The sequence below is a fragment of the Triturus cristatus genome, chromosome 7, assembly GCF_964204655.1.
Source record: "Triturus cristatus chromosome 7, aTriCri1.1, whole genome shotgun sequence".
NCBI classification, from domain to species: domain Eukaryota; kingdom Metazoa; phylum Chordata; class Amphibia; order Caudata; family Salamandridae; genus Triturus; species Triturus cristatus.
In genome coordinates, this window is record NC_140590.1 from 14,265,825 (window position 1) to 14,285,334 (window position 19,510).

A 19,510-nucleotide genomic window follows, 5' to 3' on the forward strand; every position below is an offset into this window, starting at 1 on the left:
TGTTAGTCACAAAATACTTGACTCCTTTGAAACCATCACTTTGAATTCCATCAGAGAGATCTTCAAAAAACCCCACTCTAAATACAATAACTTCAATCTTAAGGAATCCAGAGCACTCAACCAAATTGTTAACAACCCGGAAATCACGTGCTGTAAAGCTGACAAAGGCGGCGCACTTGTTGTCATGGACAGTGACTTCTACCATACCAGTGTAAGTGAACATGTCAATGACAAGAATCTATACATGAAATTACCCAATGATCCTACTGGTGTCTTTGCCAATACGCTTAAAGTCATTCTGGATAAAGCACTCACTATGGGAACGATCACAGACAAGGACCACAAATATCTTACACAACCCCATCCTAAATGCCCTAGCATCCACATGCTCCCTAAAATTCATAAGGATGTACACAAGCCTCCTTTTCGTCCCATCGTTTCAACAAAAAACTCTATCCATGAGCCTACCGGCAAGTTCATTGATCTTTACCTACAAGACATTGTTACATCCATGTCTACTTACCTGCGTGACACCACTGATTTTCTGAAGCGCCTCCAAGAGGTCACCATTGAACCAGACAAAGTATACACTCTGGTAACCATAGATGTATGTGCCCTGTACACATCGATTCCGCACAATAGAGGCTTGGAAGCCATAGAATCTTTCTTACTACACCATCCCATCGATGACACTTTGAAAGTTCTGATACTTGAACTCCTGCAGTACACGTTGTACCACAGTTACTTCTCATACAACAACGAATACTATCTCCAACTCGTTGGAACATCAATGGGAAATTGTGCTGCTCCAAGCTACGCTAACCTGTTCATGCACCGGATGGAACTAGATCACATCTTGAATCACAACAAATGGATCAACAACATTCTCACCCTATGGAGGTACATAGATGACATTTTCCTCATTTGGATTGGTCAACCGGATGAAATTTTGGAATTTCTTAAACACATAAACTCTTTGGATGATCATATAAAGTTCACTCATTCTATCAGTCCTCAAAGTTTGCCATTCCTGGACGTCCAGGTTACATTACTCAACAACAAACTGACAACTAATCTATTCGTCAAAGCCACGGACAGGAACAATGCTTTAATGTTCACCAGTTGTCATCCGACACCACTCAAAACTCATTTGCCATATTCTCAGCTTCTAAGGGCTAAAAGAATCTGTTCAGAATCAGAAGCCTATGTAAGTTCTGAAGAAAAAATACTACGTAAGTACAGAGACAGAAAATATCCCGAGGTCACATTACAAGCAGCAAAAACCCGAGTGGCCACCAAAACTCGGTCAGAACTTCTAAGAACCAACATCAAATTAACTGACGAACAGAGACCAGTTTTCGTCTCCAAATACTCAACCAGAAGCAAGGCCATTAAAAACATCATCCTCAAGAGTTGGGATATGATTCGCTTTGAACCAGACTTTCATGGCATTTTCAACACCAGACCACTCTTTGCATACCAGAGAGCTAAAAACTTAAAGAACATTCTTGAGACCGAACCTATTGATACTTCCACCAACTACTGCGGCACCATACCGTGCCACAATTGCAGTCATTGTCACAATATAATTCCGGGCAATATCTTCAGCCATCCATCGTCAGGAAAAGCCATCAAATTGAGAACCAACGCCACTTGTGATTCTATGAACTTAGTGTATCTACTAAAATGTCCCTGCGGACTGCCTTATGTAGGCAAAACCGAACGAAAGATTAAAGTTCGCTTAACCAAACACAAAAGCACTATCAGGAACAGATCTACTAAAGCACCATTAGCTGCTCACTTCATCACACACCAGCACAACGTGAGCCAACTGAAGTTCCTTGTTTTGGAGGTTGTCCCACTGAAAGCAGGCGTAGATAACAAGAAACTACTACTCCAAAGGGAAACAGTGTGGATCAAGAGACTGGATGCCTGCCAGCCTAAGGGGCTTAATGACAGACTGGAATATAGTTGCTTCTTATAGATAATTGTTGTCCCAACCTATATACATTCATTTGTTTTCTGTCTGAAACCACATGCTTACATTGTGTTTTTCCACGTTCTCACCTTCCCTACTCTCCCCTCTTCTTCTGTTTAAGTGGTTTCTCACTGCAATTTTTCGCTTCGTTTTCGTCTGACTTTGTACACTCTATTTTCCCCCTGTCTATAATCTCTCTGGTAGAATTTTCCCTACCTTTTTTATTTTTTCTTAAACTTCTGGTCTTTGTTTTTCACTCCAGCTGTTCTTCCACCTTTTTTTGTTTCACTTACTATTCACTTATACCTTCTGTCTATTTTTCATCCATTTACCGTTATACCAGCAAGGCTACTACTGTGTATGTATACCACCCAGAGCCCATTTTAAGATGGCCGCCACTTTCGAGTATTAGTGTTGTGTAAGCTCACGCAAATTTTCGGCTTTTATCCTCACCCGAAACGTTGGATTAATGTTTCACTACACTTTCCTGTGTACTTTATGATGTTTCTAACTTGATTGAGTATTTACAGATACGACATTCCCACCCACCCACACTTTCGTTAGTCCGTCTTTTACTTTCACGGTAGTTTATTTCCTTCCGCATCACCCTCGTTTGTACACCAACCTTTGGCAACACGGCGCTTGGCGCGTTGCGACTCTGACCCATCGGTAAGCGGTTTTCCTCCTCACCCTTACTCGTATGGCTATTTCTTCCACTGGTACTTCACTAAAACTCCACCATTTGAAGTTCCAGTTTCCGATTGTCACCAACTTTACGCGCACGCAATGGTTCTCGGATCTATCGGGTGCTTTCCGGTTTTGTTCATCTATAACACGGTGATTCTTTTCTACCCACTTCGGGTTTCTCTTTAACTCCTGACAACATGATATGGTCGACACTGGCTCATTTTTCGCTTCTTTTCCTTTTTTTTCAGTCGTCAATTCAGACATGCATGTTTTCATTTCACCCACATAGAACGTTGTATTTATCTGTGGTTGCGAGATCCCCTTCCTGATATCGATTTATTTACTTGCAGATTCTTCGCTACCCCCTGACGAAGGGCTCCGCCCGAAATGCATAGGGATAATGCATAGATCCATGGATGTTGTTTAAATCGTTTTCCTTAATGCTTCGTTTCACAAAGGAGTTACTATGATGATTTAATATGTGACCCACTAAATAAACGACCTTTCAAGCATGATTACCTCGATTACACGTGTTTGAACTATACGAAATGTACTGATGTAATTAGAATTTAGGAGTTTTTTCTCCAACCGGAGTGCCCCTGGAAACAGTGTAAGCCCCCCTTGCACTCCTTCGTCTGTTGTTCAAATTCTAGTCCCTACCGGCCGGAAGGGACCATTTCCTGGCACCCTAAAATACTTACCATTGGTTTACTTTATTCACTTGATGAACGTTGCACACCCCGAGTGCCGCCATCTTCTATTCATTTTGCAATTAAAAGCTACCATATGACTTTACACTCTGTCCGGGCAGCGTATTTTGCTAATGAAATCTAGCTTAGCCACAATCCGGCTAAGTGTATTTTTAAAATACTTAAGGATCTCAGAGTCAGAAAAAACTCTACTGCCTCCGTGATTAGCTCTGAGCAACATTGTGAAGACCCGGTGACCTTCTTTGTGAAGAAAGTAGAAACGATCTACAGGTCTTTCTCTTTGTTGCCTTCCTCTCTCACTGCTCCTCACAGGCCTCCTCCTTCTCATCTCTTGGAGGCCATCTCTCCCATCTCACAGGAAGAGCTCTTACTGCTGTGTGGTAAAGTTAAATCGGGCTCCCCGGTTGATCCTTTGAAGCCCGCCCAGTTCAGGGACTCCCTTTCTGTGCTCCTGGCTCCTTTGTGCCAGGTTGTTAACTCATCTTTTTCTACTGCCGTGGTCCCTGAAACATGGAAGCAAGCCTTGGTGGTTCCGCTACTGAAAAAACCTTTGCTGGACCCGGATAAGCGGGAACATTTTCGCCCCATATCCCTTCTACCTTGGGTAGCCAAGATCGCTGAGGCTCACGTGAAGAACATCTTAACAGGGTTCCTTACTAGTAATGGCACCCTGGACCCCTCCCAGAATGGTTTCTCCCTGGACACAATACAGAGACTGCACTCTTGGCTGTTACCGAGCATCTGCGGACCATTCTGGACACAGGGCACACTGCGGCATTGATATTGCTCGATTTCAGTGCCACATTTGACACAGTTGCCCATAAGATTCTTTTACGTCGTCTGGAGGACGCCGGTGTTGTTGACTTAGCCTTGGAATGGTTCAAATCTTTCCTGTAAGGAAGAACATTCCAAGTGACTGCCCCCTGGTTCTCTCCTGAGTCCAGAGCATTGGGCAGGGGGTGCCTCTGGGTTCCGCCCTGAGTCCTGTACTTTTTAACCTGTACGTTCAACCCCTTGATACGGTGGCTAGGGACAAAGGCCTTACTATGGTCTCCTATGCTGACGACACGCAGTTGGTGGTGGCCCTCTCCGATGACTCTATGCAGGACGCTTCCAAGTTTAGAAGTGGTCTGGGGGCAGTCGCGGAGTGGATGACCTCCAACTGCCTCCAGCTTAACGCCAATAAAACCGAGGTGTTGCTGATGGGGAAAGATAGGAGCCTGTGGAGTGAGCAATGGTGGCCTACCTCTCTTATATAACTACAAAAAAGGACTGGGGGTCTAAATTAAGGAAAACTTTAGTGATGTGTGTCCCTATAGAAGGATAACTGTTCTATCATCCCTGGCAAACCGAGCTGAGCAGGATTCCCATCAAAATACTTCTTAAATATTAGAGCTAAAGTTTTAAGCTCTGTGGATCAGCGTTATCATATGGTTATCCACCACCTCTTAGAGGGCAATCTCTTGATCATAAAGATTGCCTCTGTGGAAAGCTCGTATGCTCTTAATGGATGCCAATCCGAACCAAGGCAAACAATAGATGCCATCAAGTGTTACAAAATAGTGAAAAAAATAATAATATATATAATGTGATGCAGTGCAATATTAAAAAGATTGTGTGGAGAGACTAGAACACCTAGACAATCACTCTCTCCTCATACCTAATAAAATCAGGGGAGTTGACATTTGTCCCCGCTATTGATTCATATGAATCAATAGCGGGGACAAATGTCAACTCCCCTGATTTTATTAGGTATGAGGAGAGAGTGATTGTCTAGGTGTTCTAGTCTCTCCACACAATCTTTTTAATATTGCACTGCATCACATTATATATATTATTATTTTTTTCACTATTTTGTAACACTTGATGGCATCTATTGTTTGCCTTGGTTCGGATTGGCATCCATTAAGAGCATACGAGCTTTCCACAGAGGCAATCTTTATGATCAAGAGATTGCCCTCTAAGAGGTGGTGGATAACCATATGATAACGCTGATCCACAGAGCTTAAAACTTTAGCTCTAATATTTAAGAAGTATTTTGATGGGAATCCTGCTCAGCTCGGTTTGCCAGGGATGATAGAACAGTTATCCTTCTATAGGGACACACATCACTAAAGTTTTCCTTAATTTAGACCCCCAGTCCTTTTTTGTAGTTATATAAGTGTAGATTAGGGGATTAGAACGTGGGCAGGTCTCTAAATATTATTTCCCTTAGACCCTTCTCTTTAACTGTGTTTTTGATGGCCTACCTCTCTTGGCAGTGCGCCCGTCCCCAAGACAGTGGTAAAAAGCTTAGGGGTTTGGATGGACTCCACCCTCAGCTTCCAAGATCACACCAAGAAGGTAGCTGGTACTTGTTTCGGCCTTCTTCGTGGACTTAGACCCCTGCTGGAGTTCTTTGATCCACCCACTCGTCAGCTGATCGTCCAGGCGGCATTACTATCTAGACTTGACTACGCCAGCTCGCTCCTCCTTAGGGCTAATCAGGCTGAGGTGGTGCGCTTGCATCGAGTCCAAAATGCAGCCGCCAGAGCCCTGCTGGGGCTACCGTGCAGATGCTCAACAGCTGGTGCTATCCGGCAATTACATTGGTTGCCCATGGCTAAGCGAATCGAATTTAAGGCTCTTTGCCTATCCTTTAAAATTCTTAAGCTTGCGTCTCCCAGGCTTCTGGCCAACTTGTTGGTACCTTAGGTTCCTGGACGCCAGCTGCGCTCTTTGGGGCAACACTTGGCTGTGATCCCTCTAGTGAACCGTCTCCGTGCGCGGGGCGGTCCTTTCGTTGCTCGGCAACCAAGTTATGGAACTCTCTGCCATGTCAGATTCGTAGTCTGGATAGCCTGCTGGCCTTCCGTAAAGCCATTAAGACCTACCTCTTTCCTGCAGCCTAATCTTTTTTTTTATGTTTACTTCTCCATTTGCCGCTTTGCCAAATTTCTTAGCCTCCATGCCTTTTTGCTGCTAGTGCCGGGACACCTCTTTGCCGAGGCAGCTGCGCGTTTTATAAGCTTAGTTAACATAACATAACATAACATAATCCTAGAAGATGGAAGGAAATTGTTAGACCTGGCACCAATGGCGTGGGTCTCCCTTCCATTTTTCGCAGTTGTCTCCTCTGGTTTTGCTGGTAATAGATGCTCTGGGCGCTGTGCCACTGCCATTCACTGCCACAGCGCGAATGCTTCCTGTGTAAATATGACATGTGAATTGGTACATCCATGATTGGCTTATTTGGTTTACCTGTAAGTCCCTAGTAGTGTGGCCTGTGTGTGCCCAGGGCTGGTAAACCAAATGCTGCTGTTGGGCCTGCAGTGCTGGTTTGCGCCACCCACAGAAGCAGCTTGTAAAGTGTGTCTCAAACCTGCCACTGCAGAGTCCGTGTGCAGTCCAGAACTGCCATCTTGGCTGTGAAGTGCACCCACTTCCCAGCCCCTAAACCTTCCCTTGGCATCATGTGAGTCACCCCTATGGTAGGGTGCATTGTATGTGTAATGTAGGACATGTTGTGATGTGTGTAGCATGTCATGGTAGTGAATTACACTAAGCCTGGGCAAAGCACTACGCTACGCTTGCGTAGTTTGCGAAGTTTGCGCTACTTCGCACTAAGCGAATTGCCCGTAGCACAGTGCAAAACGCGTAGCATAGCGTTGCATAGTGCACTGGTCATTTTTTGCTTGTTCGCGGTCCTCAACGTCAAGTTGGCGACCGCAAGCAAGCAAAATGACATCTCGGCGAAACTTTTTCCTCGTTCGCGATCAGCAACATCAAGTTGGCGATCGCGAGCGTGGAAAATAAACCTCCTGGCGAGATTATCAACGCGGGGAGGTCAGGTTTCTCATTGTGATTGGTCGCGTATGCTCGCGACCGCTCGCGATGGGAAACTACCAGTCCGCGTTGAGAAAGCTGCCGCTCGAGTAAAAATCTTCTCGAGCGGCAGAAAACTACAGCTCGCACTGTGCAAGATGCCGTTTTCAATGATTGCACAGTGCCGGATGCTTGTCCGCCCTGTTCAATCATTGAAAACGGCATCTTGCACAGTGCGAACAGGGTACTACGCAGTCCGCAAAGTGCTTTGCGTAGCTCGCGTAGTGCGAAGTGCACTTTGCGTAGCCACGCGTAGCGCTACTTCGTGAACTACGCCCAGGGTTAAATTACACCCAATTTTCACTACAGTAAGGCTACCTGTTCTCCATAGGCCAGAATGGGAGGTCTGGGCTATTACTTCCTATATTCCTAACTGACCCACAGAACATGGTAGAAAAACGAATTTAGTATGCCTGAGCTCAGAATATTAAAATACATCTTTTAGTGAAGGTTATTTTTATATTTTGTGTTTGAAACTACCACTTTTAGAGTATAGGTACTTTCTTGCCTAAGCCTTCCAGTGTGCTCTGCTGTTATGTGTATTAGCTGTCTGGTTTTGGAGGGACAGGGCAGGCTGAGTCAGACCTGGGTTGAATAGAGCGACCTGCATTGAAGTATAGGGAGGGGTAGCTCCTGCACTTGAATAGGGCTGTGACTGGCAAGGTGAATGCTGGCTCCACCTCCCACTGTGCGTCTGATGGCAGACCTCCTCTTTCTGAAAGGAAGAATGCAGCCTGGTAAACAAGGTGCTCCAGGGCTGGGCAGAACTGGTTCTGGCTGAGTTCAGAGACTTGTGACTCCTAAGAACAAAGACTTTGGGGGTATAAATATCTTTGCTGAAACCCCTACAATTGGTATTGCTCCTGGACAACAAGAAGAACCTCTGTCCGTGTGACTACAGGCCGGGCTAACCTGCCGCTGGCGATCGAACCATGAACCCTGATCCAGCGGGTTACCAGTTAGAGATACTCACAATCCACATACTCACCTGGGCCCATAAACACACATTCACGTAAGCTGGGAAAGTGCCACTGGGGTCAATGTGTGTGATATGCCTTGAAGTTTAATTTACCTTAACATTTTCTTTAATATCTTTCTAAATCAAAAGTGCTTCCCTCTGGTTGATGGACATTTAGTTAAGCTAGTATAAGGTGAAATGACGTAAATTGAATATTTTAAATAACCACAGACTCGGGAAGAGATTAAATGTATTTCTTGTTAAATTCATGTGAGCCAAAGCAAAAATAGAATTTGTACACCATTTTCTCCACGGAAGAAAAATCAATCTATCAAATATGTCAGTAAATCATCTAAACAATATTATTGCAATGACAGTACCTGGAGAGGAGTAAATAGAGAGAGCAGTGCAACGACACGCTACACGGAATTATAGTTCCCTAGGATGGTGTGGAAACCAAACCCCTTGGCCAGGGAGCTGGAGGGGTCCCCTGGGAGAGCTCAGGTGACAGAGGCTTCAGGACGGGTTTCAGGGACCGGATAGATGACCTCTTCCAGATCCGACGCCGGCGTCGCACCCCTCGCTGACACTATCTTCCTCCTCGATTCTTCCGAGATCTTCTAATTCTTTGCCTTAGTTCCCTCCTGGATTCTTCCGCCATCTTCTTCTAATTAATTGGATTTGGCTCTAATTTGTGCAATTCGATTCTTCTTCAGTGTTTGATCGGCTCTCGGACAGCATCCCGGTCTCTCAGCGTCTCAGCAGCACGAGCAGCAGCAGCCGGCTCAGCATCACCATCAGCAGCTACAACTAACTAACTAAACGACCTCAATGATACTTTTCTAATGGCGTGTACCACCCCTAAATGTTTCAAATTGATGAAACTCTTAATTCTGATTGGGCAGGAAAGGGGGGATGAGCATCACACCATGCCATGTTCAATCATTCTCTAGTTCGTTGTTCAGTGGTCCCGCCCCTTAATTTATTTTCCCAAGCTGTATTTCCCACCCGCATTTCACATCTTTGTCAATAAAAAAGAATACATTGAACAGTTGTTCATCCTGCAGGATGTCCATCACTTTCCCAGGACATGTTGCGAACGCGGCCTTGGACGGGATCCAAGCACACCCTCATGGCTTCTGGCTGGTTGTCACTGCGCCTGCGTCACGTGTAGTATAGACTTTAGCGTCGCTCAGAGGCCCAAATACGAACTAATAGAGAGGTCAAAAAGAAACATGTTAAAATCAAAATAAAATGATTTCACTGTATACCACCTATCCCTTCTCTAATCCCATTTACTTAAAAAAAATATCCCTGCCTTAGCATTTAGAAAATACCATGTTTTAGTTTCAGCGAGGCAGATGCTTAGCATGTGAGCCTTCCAGCGGTCATATTAGAAGCAAGTGCGCAGATGAGGAAAACTCCCTCCAAGCTTTAGTCCATCATCCTGCGTAGATGCAGTTGACGCATGCGCAGTGCAGATTCCCACGTTAACAGGCATTTTAAGTTTCCCTCGGGTTACTTGTTAGTAAGACACATATGCAAGCTTCCTCTAAGCTAAATATATGGAATGTGGGGCATATTAGTCTTTACAGACATGATTAATGCAGTGTTACAAGTTATTTGAGAGCATTGCTTCCGAGACAGTCTCTTTTATATGAGTCCTTGCTCCATAAACCCCTGATCCGAAGTTAGGCACCCTGGCTGCTGCGCCACACCTCTTCCACAGAAGATCACAGCTGGGCTTATTAATGAGCCCCTTGTGGCACTTTTACGCTGCCGTCCATCACTTTGTTGATGCACTGGTGGCGTAAATAATGCACCACGTTGCACCATATTTACAAAGTGACGCATCTAGGTAGATACGTCACTTTGTAAACCCCTGCGTTATTTTATTCCTGTGTCAGCTATAATGCATGCAGTGGGGGCGTTCCCCCGCAAGAAAGCCTTGCAGAAGTGGCGCAGTGAAACCTATTGGATTTCACTGAGCTGCTTCTAGGGCGCCACTGCGTCAAAACTTTACGCTTGCCTCATAGCAGTCGTACGACTTACGCAGGCCCTTTCGCATGGGGCTTGCCCATGTGAAAGGACACATTGCGGAAGTTCCGTCTGTTTTCAGACACACCCCTGCAATGCATCACCATTTCGCCTACAGATACATCAGGATTCCTGACGTATCTGTAAATCCTTGCGGCATGGAGTGCTGTACAGTAAATATGGCGCATTCATGGTGTCGCAAGGATGGAGCACTGAAATGTGTTGCATCGCTGGTTTCCCCCAGCAATGCATCCCTTTTCATAAAAGAGGCCCCATATTTGTATCGAATTTCCGGGGTTTGGCGCGGCTAGGATCTGTGGGGTTTGCACTCCTAGAATGTGTGGGTTTTGGAGCTGATAGGACCTCTGGTGTTTGGTGCTGCTAGGGTCCATGGGGTCTGAGGCTACTAGAATTGATGAGATTTGGTGTTCTTAGGATGTGTGCGGTTTGATGCAGCTATGGATCTGTGGGGTTTGGCGAAGCTAGGATCTGTGGGGTTTGGCGCTGCTAGGATCTGTGGGGTTTGGCGCCATTAGGATCTGTGGGGTTTGGCACTGCTAGGATTTATAGTGTTTGGTGCTGCTAGGATCTGGGGGTTTGGTGCTGCTAGGATCTATGGGGTATGGCATTGCTAGGATCTATGGGGTATGACGTTGCTAGGATCTATGGGGTTTGGTGCTACTAGGATCTGTGGGGTTTGGCACTGCTAGGATTTATAGCGTTTGGTACTGCTAGAATCTGTCAGGTTTGGTGCTGCTAGGATCTGGGGTTTGGTGCTGCTAGGGTCTATGCGGTATGGCGTTGCTAGGATCTATGGGGTTTGGTGCTGCTAGGATCCATGGGGTCTGATGCTACTAGAATCTATGAGATTTGGTGTTCTTAGGATCTGTGTGGTTTGGTGCAGCTATGGATCTGTGGGGTTTGGCGATGCTAGGATCTGTGGGGTTTGGCGCTGCTAGGATCTGTGGGATTTGGTGCCATTACGATCTGTGGGGTTTGGCACTGCTAGGATTTATAGTGTTTGGTGCTGCTAGGATCTGTCAGGTTTGGTGCTGCTAGGATCTGGGGGTTTGGTGCTGCTAGGATCTATGGGGTATGGCATTGCTAGGATCCATGGGGTTTGGCGCCATTAGGATCTGTGGGGTTTGGCACTGCTAGGATTCATAGTGTTTGGTGCTGCTAGGATCTATGGGGTTTGGTGCTACTAGGATCTGTGGGGTTTGACTCTGCGTATAGATTTATAGTGTTTGGTGCTGTTAGGATCTGTCAGGTTTGGTGCTGCTAGGATCTGTCAGGTTTGGTGCTGCTAGGATCTGAGAGTTTGGTGCTGCTAGGATCTATGGGGTTTGGTGCTGCTAGGATCAGTTGGGTTTGGTATTTTTAGGATCTCTGGGGTTTGGTGTTTGTTGGAAGTCTGGGGTTTGGTGCTGTGGTAGGTGTGCAAACATGTGTCTCATTTACTTATCCTTTGCACACATCGGCTTAGTGGACTTTCATGCTCTCCGATGGACCAATCTCTTCTTTAATGAAATTCCGTACATTAGGATGAAGCTGTAATCATTCTCAATAAAATTACAGAAAAGGACTAAAGTTTAAAAGTTTACTCAGAGATTATGGGGATATGTACAATGAAGTGGCGGAGCATGTCGTTAGCCCCCTGGGCTTAACAACACGCTCCGCCACTTCAGAAACGCAAGGCTGCACCACATTTACAAGAATGGGGCGCAGCCTTGCATTTCCCCCTGCGATGGCACTAAGCTTAACAACTTAGCGCCAACGCAGGCACCTTGCCCCAGAGTGCAGTGTGCAGGGGAGGATTGGTTATGTGTAGGAACGTGTCCCTTCGTGCACATAAACAATCCTGAAATGCCATTTTGTAACTTTCATGTGTGCTGCTTCATGCAGCGCACATGAAAGTTAGAAAATTGATTTTTTTTTTAAAGGTTTGTTTATGTACAGTAAGGGGCATCTTAACGCTTAACTCTGCCTTGTACATAAGGCAAGGCCCCTATCGCCATTGGGAACGTCACAAAAAGTGACGTTACCGTGGTGATAGGGGCTTGGACATATGCCCCTATAGGTCCAAAATACAGAAGCTGGTCCTTCAGTCACTTAAGAATATAAGCAAATAAATCATTAAGTACAAGAGGAACTCATTAGGCTTCTACTCAAGCTCCAGCATACATTTGCCCTCTAAAAAAGTGAAAAGGTGCCCGCCTAACGAGAAAAAGCAGGTCCTCTTTTAGGACATTGGAAAAGGGATTTCATACATTCGCTACACAAGTACATGGTTCACAGGGTCTGCAATAATGGGGAACAAGCATGAAGAAACATGTTACTGCAGAATACATTTGAAGATTCTCTCCCCACACTACTCCATGAGACTCGGACTTCCCCAGAGTTTATCAAGGTGTCAGGACTTGTCACATAGTATGTTATCAGGTCTGGGAGCGTTGGGCTGTCCTTGATAAGATACATCATGTTCAATGTGACAGGGAATGTCTCAGTCTGTTCGGTGTAAAGCCCACGATTCTTATTTTTTATTATAGCGAAAAATAACAGCGTCAGGGATCACGTGATACGTTACATAATATAATAACAACATTTCTTTAAACAAAGGGGGGTCCTAGGGATAAATTTAAAGACCTGGACAGTTTATAATCCCCAAACCGACATACAATACACGAAAAAAACTGCAGGTCTAACGTTATATATGACCCTAACACAACAAAAAGGTAGAACTAGCGATATAATGTAGTCTAAACAGAAAAAAGTCTAAGTTCCCATCACCCACCAAGGTGGCTTCCTTCATCATCTGGGAACTGTCAGTGAACCACAAACCTATATAGAAATGAAGGTAGTGGTTACACAGTTGTCCTAGAAGTGAATACCAGTATACTTTTATTTTAGAAAAAGCATAGTGACTATTTGTAGGGTGATGGTTGCAGTGCTAGTGACAATGTGTGAAAAAAGTGCTTGTTAAAATTGACTATCAAGACACAAAAATATTTATTTGGTCGCTGTCTTGGTGTCAATATAAAAACAGTGCATGTACAGCTTTAACAAATAACTGTAAGATGTCCAGGTCTACATGTTTCAGCTTATGTATATTAGAATCCAAGCTTTCGTCAGGACCTTAAATTGTAGCTACTGCAAAGAAAACTGGTGCTAATGTGCAAAATAAATAAACAAAATAGAGGTTGGTAACAATACAACCTGAGTACTTCTCTGAATCCAAATATGACAGTTACAGACAGTGGTACTGAAGAGATACCCGGTGTTAGAACCGGCAGTCTTTAGTTGGCAGAGGTATACACTTCTGACAAATAGGGACCCACCTTCTCTAGTCAGGGCAAGGGGATTACACACTCAGATAACCCCTGCTCACCCCCTTGGTAGCTTGGCAGAGCAGACAGGCTTATCTCAGAGGCAGTGTGTTAAGCATTTATGACCACATACAGTAATAAAGTGAATACACTACAAACAGACACAACACAGGAGTTATTATAAAAATAAGTATTTTTATATAAGGTTTAGCACAAGACCAAATAACGATAAAAATATACCACAATCTTAATGAATACTCTTTGGAAGGAAAAATAATAGTTCAGGTAAAGTTTCTTCTTAGGAAATAGTTCTTTAGAAACAAAAGTAAGTATTCTTCTCAAAACACAGTTCTTTGGCAACAATGTGACCCCCACCGGAGTCACACGACGTCGAGGTTACGATATTCCCAAGGTTCGGCGTCGACCGCGAGGAGCGCTACGTCGAGCCTGGAGTCGCAACAGACCCCACAAACACAGTACCTTTAGAATGAAGCAACACGATGATCCACGGCGTCGAGAGGTCGGCGTCGAGAGGTCGGCGTCGATCGTGCCTCGGAGTCGGGGCGATCCGCAGCGGCGTCGAGAGGTGTCTGGCCGGAGCAGCTCTCACGGCGTACAGAAGGGCGCCGCGTCGATGCGATCAGCAGCGGCGTCGAGACGGGGTCACTTGGAGCTGGAGCCAAACTCACTACTCACTGGCGTCGCTACTGGCGTCGATCGGGCCAGGCGGCCGGCGGCGAAGGCTCGGAACACTGGAGCCGTACTCACGATGTCGAGCTGGATTCGGCAGCGTCCGGCGACGTAGAGATTGCAGATTTCCCCTGTGCACTGGAAACACGACGTTCCAGCAACAAGCAATTCAGCAGAGGGTGAAGTCCTTTAGCCCTGTGACTTCAACAGGAGGCTGGCACTCTTCCAGCCCTTGGAGATTTTCTTGCAAGCTTGAGAGTACACACTAAGTTCCTCTCTCCTTGTCCCTTGGAAAAAACAAAGAAGCAGCTTCAGGTTCCCCCCAGCAAACAGCACACTGGCAGAAGGGGGAGGCAAGTCCTTGGATCAGCAGGCTTCTTGTCAGAAGTGATCTAAGTTCTTTGGTTCAGGGGTCCTTCTTTTATACCTCTTTTCTGCTTTGTTCCCTTTGTCCAAGCAGGGAAGTTCCCCCCCATCCCAGGTTTGTTGTGGGTGTTGCCAGGGCGAGGCACCTGGCCTATTCACTGAGCAGGGCAGGGTCATCAGCCGCCCAGCAGGAGGTGGAGCCAGTATTGTCACTGGCAGGGGCAGGGCCATCAGTCGCCCGGCAGGAGGTGGAGCCAGCATTGTGTCAGGCAGGGCAGGCTACCAGGGACTACTCTTCCCCCACTCTAAAGGTAAATGCCTCATTCACCCCACACTGACTCATTCAGACCTCTGGAGCCACCCAGCCCCTGACACACACACCAAACCAGCAGAGACCGGTGGATAGTTGGACAAGAAAATAGCCGCTTTCTAAAAGGGCTATTTTCAAACACAGAATTTAAAAACCTATTATTATTAAATTCTGAGTTCAGGGATACAAAACTCGAACCGCTACCATGCTCCCTGAGTCAGATAAGATTATAATGGAGTTAATAATCAGTCTGCCCATTCTGGCCTATGGAAGGCAGGTAGCCCTTCAATAGTGAAAAACGAAAATGGCTGTAATTCACTATTTGGTCATGCCACACACATCAGGGCATGACCTACCTTTTACCAACAATGCACCCAGCCCTAGGGCCTACCATAGAGGTGTCTGAAATGTGGCAAAGGGAAGGTTTTAGAGACTGGCAAGTAGGTTTCCTTGCCAAGTCGACATGGCAGTCAGGGACTGCACACAGGCTCTGCGGTGGCAGGCCTGGGACACATTTTAAAAGCTGCTTCTGTGGGTGGCACAACCGGTGCTGCAAGCCCACCAGCAGCAGCCAACTTACATGCCCTTGGCACACGCAGTGCACTAGACTAGGGTCTGAACAGTAAGTCAACCAAGCCAATCATGGTAACACCAATCAATGTATCAATTTAACATAGGGAGCACTTGCACTGTGGCACTGATCAGCAGCGGCACAGTGCCCAAAGCAATATTCCAGCAAAACAGAGGAGGCCAACAGAAAGAAAATGGAGGAGAGACTCATGCCAATGATGCCAGGTCTAACATGTGTCCCCTCCAGCTGAAATGTGGGGAGAACTACCCTTCACCTAGGGAGTCCTCATCACTAAGGCGGAAAAATCTGGACAGACCATCAGCATTGGCGTGATCTGTACCAGGGCGGTGTTCCACCGTAAAGTCCATCTCCTGTAGGGAAATGGACCACCTCAACAGCTGTGGGTTTTCACCCCTCATCTGCATTAACCATCTGAGGGGCCTGTGGTCTGTCTGAACCCGGAAGTGAGTCCCAAACAGGTAGGGTCTTAGATTCTTCAGCGCCCAGACCACAGCAAATGCCTCACGCTCTATTGCACTCCACCTCTGTTCCCTGGGAAGTAAACTCCGGCTGATGAAGGCTACAGGTAAGTCTCGGCCCTCCTCATTCATCTGTGCTAGAACAGCCCCCACACCATGCTCTGAAGCGTCTGTCTGGACAATTGTAGGAGAGTAGGGTCTGCTATCCTATGGTCACCCCAAATTTTTGCTTTTTGCTTCACTGGTTTTTGACATACTGAGGCTGTGGGCCTGCTAATCAGACCCCCAGCCTGCTGTTCTCTCTACTAAATTGACACTATGCACTATAGGTGCATAACCCATTGGAATTGGATCACCCTGTGAGCCCCTGTACCAGTGTTCACTAGGTACCCAGGGCATTGGTGTATCTAAGGCCTACCAGGGGCTGAAGCATGTATTGTGCCGCCCCTGGCCTGGCCTAGCAATTTGACACAACTGGCTGATCACTCAGCTGGGGTAAGTTGGTGTAACCACCTCTTACTTAGGTGTAGTATACCTATACCTAACCTTAAATGGGACATTAAACTAGCCTTGACCAGTCTCGTCTTCATGTCCTAAGTGGAAGTACCTGGAGAGACCATCTGCATTCCCATGGTCTGTACCTGGCCGGTGCTCCACTGTAAAGTCCATCCCCTGTAGGGAAATGGACCACCTAAGCAGTTTGGGGTTTTCACCCTTCATCTGATTTAGCCACAAGAGGGGCTTATGGTCGGTCTGAATCTTGAAGTGAGTGGCAAACAAGTATGGCCTCAGCTTCTTCAGGGCCCACACCACAGCAAAGGCCTCCTTCTCAATAGCTGACCAACCTTCTGCTAATAAAAGCAATGGGTTGGTCTTGACCATCTACATTAAGTTGTGACAGCACAGCTCCCACACCCAACTCAGAAGCATCTGTTTGGACAATAAACTCTTTGGAGTAGTCAGGACTTTTCAGGATAGGTGCAGAGCACATGGCCTTCTTCAGGTCTTCAAATGCCTTTTGACAGCTTACTGTCCACTGAACCTTTTTGGGCATCTTCTTGGATGTCAGATCAGTAAGAGGAGTCACAATGGACCCATAGTTCTTAACAAACTTCCTGTAGTACCCAGTCAAGCCCAAGAAAGCTCAAACTTGAGTCTGGGTGGTTGGAGGGGACCAGTCCTTGATGGATTGTATCTTACTCTCCAGTGGTTGAACTTGGCCTCCACCTACAAGGTGGCCCAAATACACAACCTTACTCTGCCCTATCTGGCACTTAGTAGCCTTGATAGTGAGGCCTGCCTTTTGCAGAGCCTCAAGTACCTTCTTCAGGTGGATCAGGTGATCCTCCCAGGTGGAGCTAAAGACAGCAATGTCATCAAGATATGCTGCACAAAAGTCATCCAATCCAGTAAGGACTTGATTCACCAACCTTTGGAAGGTGGCAGGTGCATTCTTCAGACCAAAGGGCATCACCAAAAATTGGTAGTGTCCTCCTGGGGTTGAGAATGCTGTTTTGGCCTTAGACTCCTCAGCTAACCTGATTTGCCAATAGCCAGCTGTCAAATCAAATGTGCTCAAAAACTTAGCAGAAGACAGTTTATCTATGAGCTCATCTGCCCTTGGAATAGGATGTGCATCTGTCCTAGTGACAGCATTGAGTCCTCTGTAATCCACACAGAACCTCATCTCTCTCTTGCCATCTTTGGTGTGAGGTTTGGGGACCAGAACCACTGGGCTAGTCCAGGGGCTCTCTGAGGATTCAATGACACCCAATTCCAGCATTTTGTGTACCTCAGCCTTTATACAGTCCCTGACGTGGTCAGGTTGTCTGTAAAGTTTGTTCTTTACAGGAAGACTGTCACCAGTGTCCACCACATGGGTACACCAGTCAGTTTTACTAGGTATCAATGAAACATATGCTGAAATGACTGTAGAACCTGTCTACATTCAATCTGCTGATGATCAGTGAGGTTGCCTCCAAGGGTCACTCCTTCAACTGAACCATCTTCAGGGTTCTGAGACAACAGGTCTGGGAGAGGGTCACTCTCTTCCTCCTGTCCCTCATCTGTAGCCATGAGCAAGCCCATGTCTGCCCTGTCAACATATGCCTTTAACCTGTTAACATGGAGTACCCTGTGGGGACTCCTGGGAGTTCCTAGGTCCACCAAGTAGGTAAGCCCTCCCTTCTTTTCCAGGATTGTATGGGGTCCAGACCATTTGTCTTGGAGTGCTGCTGGGGCCACTGGCTCCAACACCCATACCTTCTGTCCTGGCTGAAACTCAACCAAGACAGCCTTTTGGTCATGCCAAGCTTTCTGTAAGGCCTGGCTTGCCTCAAGGTTTTTGGATGCCTTCTCCATATACTCAGCCATCCTGGAGCGGAGACCAAGTACATAGTCCACTATGTCTTGTTTAGGCTTTTTGAGAGGTAACTCCCATCCTTCCTTCACTAAACACAGTGGGCCTCTTACAGGGTGCCCAAACAACAATTCAAAGGGGCTGTAGCCAACTCCTTTTTGTGGGACCTCTCTGTAAGCAAACAGAAGGCAGGGTAGAAGGATGTCCCATCTTCGCCTGAGCTTTTCAGGTAATCCTTTGATCATACCCTTTAGGGTCTTGTTGAATCTCTCAACAAGTCCATTCCATTGTGGGTGATAAGGGGTGGTGAACTTGTAGTTGACACCACATTCCTTCCACATAGCTGTCAAGTATCCTGACATGAAGTTGGTACCTCTGTCAGAAACCACCTCCTTAGGAAACCCCACTCTGGAGAATACTCCCAGCAGGGCCCTGGCCACAACAGGAGCTGTAGTGGTCCTAAGGGGAATTGCCTCTGGATACCTGGTGGCATGATCCACTACCACCAGTATAAATCTGTGCCCAGATGCAGTGGGAGGATCCATGGGACCCACTATATCTATTCCCACTCTTTCAAAGGGGACCCCCACCACAGGTATTGGTATTAGGGGGGCCTTTGTTGTGCCACCTGATTTGCCACTGGCTTGGCAGGTCACACAGGAGCGACAAAACTCCTTGGTATCTTCATTCATGTGAGGCCAGTGAAAGTGAGGGACAAGCCTGTCCCAAGTCTTGTTCTGGCCTAAGTGTCCTGCTAGAGGAATATCATGGGCCAAGGTAAGAAGGAAGCCCCTAAATTGCAGAGGTATAACCAACCTCCTGGTTGCACCAGGTTTTGGGTCTCTAGCCTCTGAATAAAGGAGCCCATCATCCCAATACACTTTATGGGTACCTTGAGCATTCCCAGCAGCCTCAGCAGCAGCCAGCTGTCTGAGGGGTTCAAGAGAAGGACAGGTTAAGTGAGCCTGCCCCAAGTCAGCCCTGGAAGGTCCCCCTGTCCCCAGAAACTCAACCTGATCAGGTTCAAGCTCTTCAGGGACAGTTCCTTCAGGGTTCTCTAGATCATCTTCCTGGGAAGGCTGATCATCACTTGGAGGCAGGGGGGAAGGCACAGCCTTAACCCTCCTGTTCTTCTTCTTGGTAGGTGCTTGGTCCATTGTTCCAGGATCCAAGAC